Below are 6,195 nucleotides of genomic sequence, written 5' to 3'. Positions count from 1 at the left end.
GGAAGTCGCTGGATTGAGCTTGGAGGCACTAGTCTTGTGTGCCAGGACTTTCCACTTACCTCTCACAACACTTCAGTCATGCATCGAGCCTAGGCCTTTTAGCAGTGAAGTGTACCTGCAGGCAGGATGTGGGAAATACAGGCCATAAGCTCAACTCTCAAAAGTGTGTACGCCTGGGAAGCAGATGTCTGCTTCCCACTCATTCATGGGAGTTAGAAACTAGCTACACTCTTTGAAGAAGGCCGTTTGAAATCGCTGTATTCAATTCAGATAATCGGGAGTACGGATCTGAAACTTCCACATGCATTTCACCGACCTCTCCCAGCACCTAACATAAGCATATTAGCAGGTACGTGTATGGGCAGGCAGGATGTGGGAGGGTCCTTCCATGAGCTCAGCTCTCAGAAGGAAGCATGCCTAGAAGCCAGCTTTTTACTAGCTCGTTCGGATGGCCGTGAGAACGTAGCAGCATTGTAAGGCAGGACGTTCCATGAATACTGCTCTACTGCACCTGGAGACACAACCATTGAAGCCTGCAGCTGGCCCTTGCATCCCATGAGCTTCGGACAAACATGTTTAGTGGGGATTTTCGTAACTGCATCTGCAGGCAGTGTGGAACTTGGAAGGACCGCGTGTCAGCTCATCTCTGAAAGGGAAGTTCCCCAGAGAGAGAGCTTTCAGCCAGGTACTCAGGTTTCAAAGTTAGTATGGAGATCCCATCTGAGGGAGGAATTCCTCAGAATTCGCTGGATGGAGCTAAGAGACACTTGCCTCTCACAAAACTTGCATCCCGTATCGAACGAAATCCTTTAGAAGCATAGCGTACAGGCGGTCAACCTGTGGGAGGTTCAAGTCCTAAGCTCAATCCAAAGGAGTGTGCATGCCTGGGAGGCAGCTGTCTGCTAGGCGCGAAATTGACAAGGCAGACACTTGGTTCTCACTCCGCTCCTCTCCTGCATACACCAAATGCTGTGGAAGTGGAACGTCCATGCAGTCAGGATCGGGGAGGTACAGGCCATAAGCTCAACTCTCAGAAGTGTGTACGCTTTGCAGGCCGATGTCTGCTAGACACTTATCGAGGCGAGGTATACCCGAGCTACACTCTAATTGAACAAGGACATTGGCAATCCCTGTATTGAACTCAGATACACGTGAGTAGAGTCCTTACACTTCCACTGGCATTTCTCCAAATCTCCCAAATACAAGCCTCACTTAAGGATGTTAGCAGCTATGACTATGGGCAGCCAGGATTCGGGAGGGTCCTGCCCTGAGCTCAGATCTCACAAGTGAGCAAGGGTAGAAGCCAGTTTTCCACTAGCTTCGTTCTAATGGCCGTGAGACCATAGCAGTCTTCTAACACAGGAGGTTTGAAGAATACCACTCTCCTGCACCTGGAGATACCTTCCAGGCCAGCATTATTCCACTTGCGTCTCATAAGCTTCTGACAAACGTCTCAGGTGAAGATGTTCAAAACTCATTCTGCAGGCAGTGTGGAACTGTGAGGGACTGGGTGTGAACTCAACTCTTGGAAGAGAGATGCTTTTGGACTCGGGGTTCAGCTAGCTTCTGTCGTATGGAACTTAGTATGTAGCACCTGTCTAAGACAGGAATTACTGGGAATCGCTGGATTGAGCTGGGAGGCACTAGTCTTGTGTGCCAGGACTTTCCACTTACCTCTCACAACAATTCCGTCACGCCTCGAGCCTAGGCCTGTTTGCAGCGAAGGGTACCTGCAGGCAGGATGTGAGAAATACAGGCCATAAGCTCAACTCTCAAAAGTGTGTACGCCTGGGAGGCAGATGTCTGCTACCCAGTTGTACATGGGAGTTAGAAACTGGCTACACTCTTTGAAGAAGCCCGTGTGAAATCGCTGTATTCAACTCAGATAATCGTGAGTACAGGCCTGACACTTCCACAAGCATTTCGCCGCCCTCTCCCAGCACCTAACATAAGCATATTAGCAGTTACCTCTATAGGCTGAAGGATGAGGGAGGGTCCTGACCTGAGCTTAGCTCTCAAAAGTAAGCATGCCTAGAAGCCAGCTTTCTACTAGCTCCTTCTGATGGCCATGAGAACGTGACAGCATTGTAAGGAGGTATGCTTACAATGAATACCGCTTTACTGCACCTGGAGACACAACCTTGAAGCCTACAGCTGGCCCTTGTGTCCCATGAGCTTCTGAAAACCAGTCTAGTGAGGATGTTCATAACTGCATCTGCAGGCAGTGTGGAACTGGGAAGGACTGCGTGTAAGCTCATCTCGCAGAAGGAAATTCCGCAGAGAGAGAGCTTTCAGCTAGGTACTCAGGTTTGGAAGTTAGTATGTAGCACCCCTCTGAGGGAGGAATTCCTCAGAAGTCGCTGGATGGAACTAAGAGACACTTGCCTCTCGCAAAACTTGCGTCCCGTATTGGACGAAATCCTTTGGAAGTGAAGCATACAGGCCGTCAGCATGTGGAAATACAAGCCATAAGCTCAATCCAAAGGAGCGTGCATGCCTTGATGGCAGCTGTCTTCTACGCACAAAATTGACAAGGGAGACACGTGGTTTTCACTCCGCTACTGTCCCGGATACAACGAAATGCTGTGGACGTGGAACATACAGGCAGTCAAGATGGGGGAGGTACAGGCCATAAGTTGAACTCGCAGAAGTGTGTTTGCTTTGCAGGCCAATGTCTGCTAGACACTAATCGAGACGAGGTATACAGGAGCTACACTCTAATTGAACATGGATATTGGAAATCGCTCTATTGAACTCAGATACATATGAGTACAGTCCTGACACTTCCACTGCATTTCTCCAACCTCTCCGAACACCTAATATAAGGATGTTAGCAGCTACGACTACGGGCAGGCAGGATGTGGGAGGCTCCTGCCCTGAGCTCAGCTTTCAAAGGAGGCATGCCTGGAGGCCAGCTTTCTACTAACTGCGTTCTGATGGACATGAGAACGTGGCAGCATTGTAATTCAGGATGTTCCATGAATACCGGTTTACTGCACCTGGAGACACAACTCCGAGAGGGAAGTTCCCGAGAGTGAGCTTTCAGGTAGGTTCTCAGGTTTGGAAGTTAGTATGTAGCTCCCATCTGAGGGAAGAATTCCTCAGATGTTGCTGTATTGAAAAGAAAGAAAAGAAAGAAAGAAAAAGAAAGAAAGAAAGAAGGAAGGAAGGAAGGAAGGAAGGAAGGAAGGAAGGAAGGAAGGAAGGAAGGAAGAGTGGCACCTGTGTGGCTCTGTCAGTTAAGCTTCTGCCTTAGGCTCAGATCATGATCCAGGTCCCAATGCAGGCTCCCTGTTCAACAGAGAACCTGCTTCTCCCTCTCCCTCTTCCCCTCTCACTCATGCTTTATCTCTACTCTCTCTCTCAAATAAATAACATCTTTGAAAAAGAAACAAACAAACAAATCCACAAGGAAGAGAAATTGCCCATGTAGAATAATTTCAAACAATTTGTGAAGACATTCCACCCTCAAGTTCATGAGCATAGCTTCCCACTCTTAAGTGTGGAATACACATAGTAACTCCCATCTACAAAATATAATATGAAAACCTTAAAATAATAATGATAATATAATAATAATAATTAATAATAATAATAAAGATCAGTTTACTACTGAGAAAGCTGACAAACACTACTTCAGCAAGTAGATCAGATCGATACCAAGACTGATAAATCATGTTGATAGTATCTATCCTTTATATGATATAATGAAAATGGCAGTATATCTCTGTATATAATCCACAAAAACAGTTCAGTCATGAGATAAACAACAGACATGTCCCAACTGAGGGAAATTTTACAAAATACTCTACTTCTCAAAGTGTTCCAGTTCAACAACAAGAAAAGGCTGAAAGACTGTCACAATCCAGATGAGCCTAAGGAAAGAGGACAAATGGAATGTGATTTGAGGATTGGTAACTTAGCAAAAACTAAGGAAATCTGAATAAACTATGGTCTTTGTTTTTTTTTGTCTTTGTTTAATGCTAATTTTTTAATATTGATTCATTAGCTCATATTTGTACCGTACTAATATAAGATATCAATAATTGGAGAAATTGAGTGCAAGTGCATGCGAATGCTCTGTACTATCTTCTCAGTTTCCCTATAAATCTTTGTTTTTTTCCTAATAAATAAGATTTATTTTGAAAATTGACTTAAATGAACCAGGCTCCAAGTGTGAAGACATTTTAAGAATCGTTGAATTAACTTTTTCCTTATTCTTAAAGAGTTCCTTTGATGGAAACAATTAAGAATTTTAGATCAAAGGAAAGAAAAACACTTAAGAACACGTATAATGCCTCCTCAACCTGAAAAGCAGGAAAGGATAATAAATAGCAAAAATCAGATAAAAATACTTCTAGTATAATAGACACCATATTGCAAGTGCATTTAAAATTAGCAATGCATAACATTTATTTCCTTGACATTTGACTTCCAAAGAGTTCAAAGTGTTTCAGTGTCAGTTGAAACAGGGGAAGAATCTCAGGGAAGGATCCTTCACATAAATAATAGGACCATTGGTAATAATGTCTCTCAGTTCTTTCCAAATCGATAAAGATGCATTTCCTGATGAGTGACTGAGCTGTGAAGAAAGAGATGAGAAACCCTCATCCCTCTGAATTACTTGTGTCAGAATATTTTGACCATAGTACCACGGATAGTAAATTATCCTTATTAACAGGAAATATGTCTCAGATTGGAATCTGAGCAACCAGATGGGCAGAGAAAAAATGCTTTGACTCGCTCTTCATCTTTTAAAGACAAAGGAGAGCTTTTTTATGTACAAAGTCTATTGTCAAGATAGCCTTAGGGAATAAGAGTCTGCAGCATCGAATCCCCCTGCACATCTGGGAAGCCCGTGCCCCAGGTCTTCCTGATTCGAAATCCCTGGGCCTGTCCCCCAACACAGGCTGCCACGCTGAGGTCATTTGCAATTGCTCTCTTAGGAGCTCTGGGGAAGGGGGAAGGAGCTAGATAGGATGTTACTGGAAGCATGGAGGCCTAGAAAATTAAGGCCATTCCAATTTAAATTCAGTGTTAGCACAAGTCCAGCCATCCCAGGTCCCTGTGAAGAACAGCTGAAATTAACATTACTTCAGTTACCGGAAAAAGCAAAAGTTTACAGCTTAATGTCCTAGAAAGCCCCACAATAGAAACAAAACTGAGTCAAGGCCAAGGACAGGAAGCCTCTATTAGAATGAGAACAGAGCTCAATGCCCTTGAATGTCCCATATCAAAATGTAAACAGAACTTGAGGAATTGCTCCACCCCTTCTGGAGGTCCCTTTAGCCAGCCCTTAATACTAAGCTAAAACCCACCTCGGGGTCCAAGTCCCTGCTCCACTCTGTCCGGTATACTTGCACACAAGCTCTAGCTTGTAAATAAACCCTCATGTGTTTGCATCAGTGTCGGCTTCTCGGTGGTTTCTCGGATTCACAATCTTGGGCACAACACTCTGAGATAAAAAAAAACAAAGCCAAAAGAAGCTCAGACGCAGGTAGAGTAAATGCAGGGTTCTGAGAGAATCGGCGGAGACCCAGGGGCTTGGGAGCTCTTCTGTGGAGGCCCATGCAGACTGGGGGGCAGGATGCTCAGCCCCAGAGCCAGAGGACCCAGAGACCCCACCCGCATCCGGCCAATCAGGGGGGGTCTCAAGGAGCAGCACTGTGCCGCTCACTGGAGGCCAGAGGTGCTGATGCCCACCCCACCTCTGACCCCGCAGGTGCATCTACCACACAGATGTGCACCTGATAATCAGCGCCAGAGCCCATCCCCAGACCCTGCACAGACCACTCACTGCCACCAATTTGTCGGACCACAGAGGATGCATAGATTCAGCTCTGCCTGGAAAGTAGGATATAGCTTCCTTTGTACTTTGTGCTTTATTGTCATTTATTTTCCTTGATTTTTTTGTTAATTGACTTATTTTAATTTTATGTATGTACCTTATATATTTCTTTCTTTCTTTTTTTTACCTTATATATTTCTTAATTTTACATTCATGGTACTTTAATTGTGTTTCATATTTGGGGTTTAGAATCTTTTGAAATGCAGGCCAAAATAATCTGGTGTTTTTTTTTGGAGAGCAGTTGTTATTGTTTTCCTTGGTTTTTCTTTTTCTTCCCTCTCTCTTTTCTGGAAAAGGTAATGAAATGGAGAAATTCACCTCCATAAAATAACATGAGATAGTACTCA

General features: G+C 44.5%; 1 long non-coding RNA gene across 1 annotated transcript; it reads right to left on the bottom strand.

Moving 5' to 3' along the window:
- Positions 1–669: 669 nt before the first annotated feature.
- Positions 670–5,555, bottom strand: LOC140617816 (uncharacterized). The gene is made up of 4 exons (XR_012017959.1): positions 5,319–5,555; positions 2,386–2,583; positions 1,675–1,730; positions 670–969 (listed from the first exon to the last, which is right to left on the bottom strand). It is a non-coding gene; the product is annotated as an uncharacterized lncRNA (long non-coding RNA).
- Between the last annotated feature and the right edge of the window lie 640 nt (positions 5,556–6,195).

This window comes from Canis lupus, chromosome 26 (genome assembly GCF_048164855.1).
Source record: "Canis lupus baileyi chromosome 26, mCanLup2.hap1, whole genome shotgun sequence".
NCBI classification, from domain to species: domain Eukaryota; kingdom Metazoa; phylum Chordata; class Mammalia; order Carnivora; family Canidae; genus Canis; species Canis lupus.
This window is presented reverse-complemented; position numbering and strand designations above follow the sequence as displayed.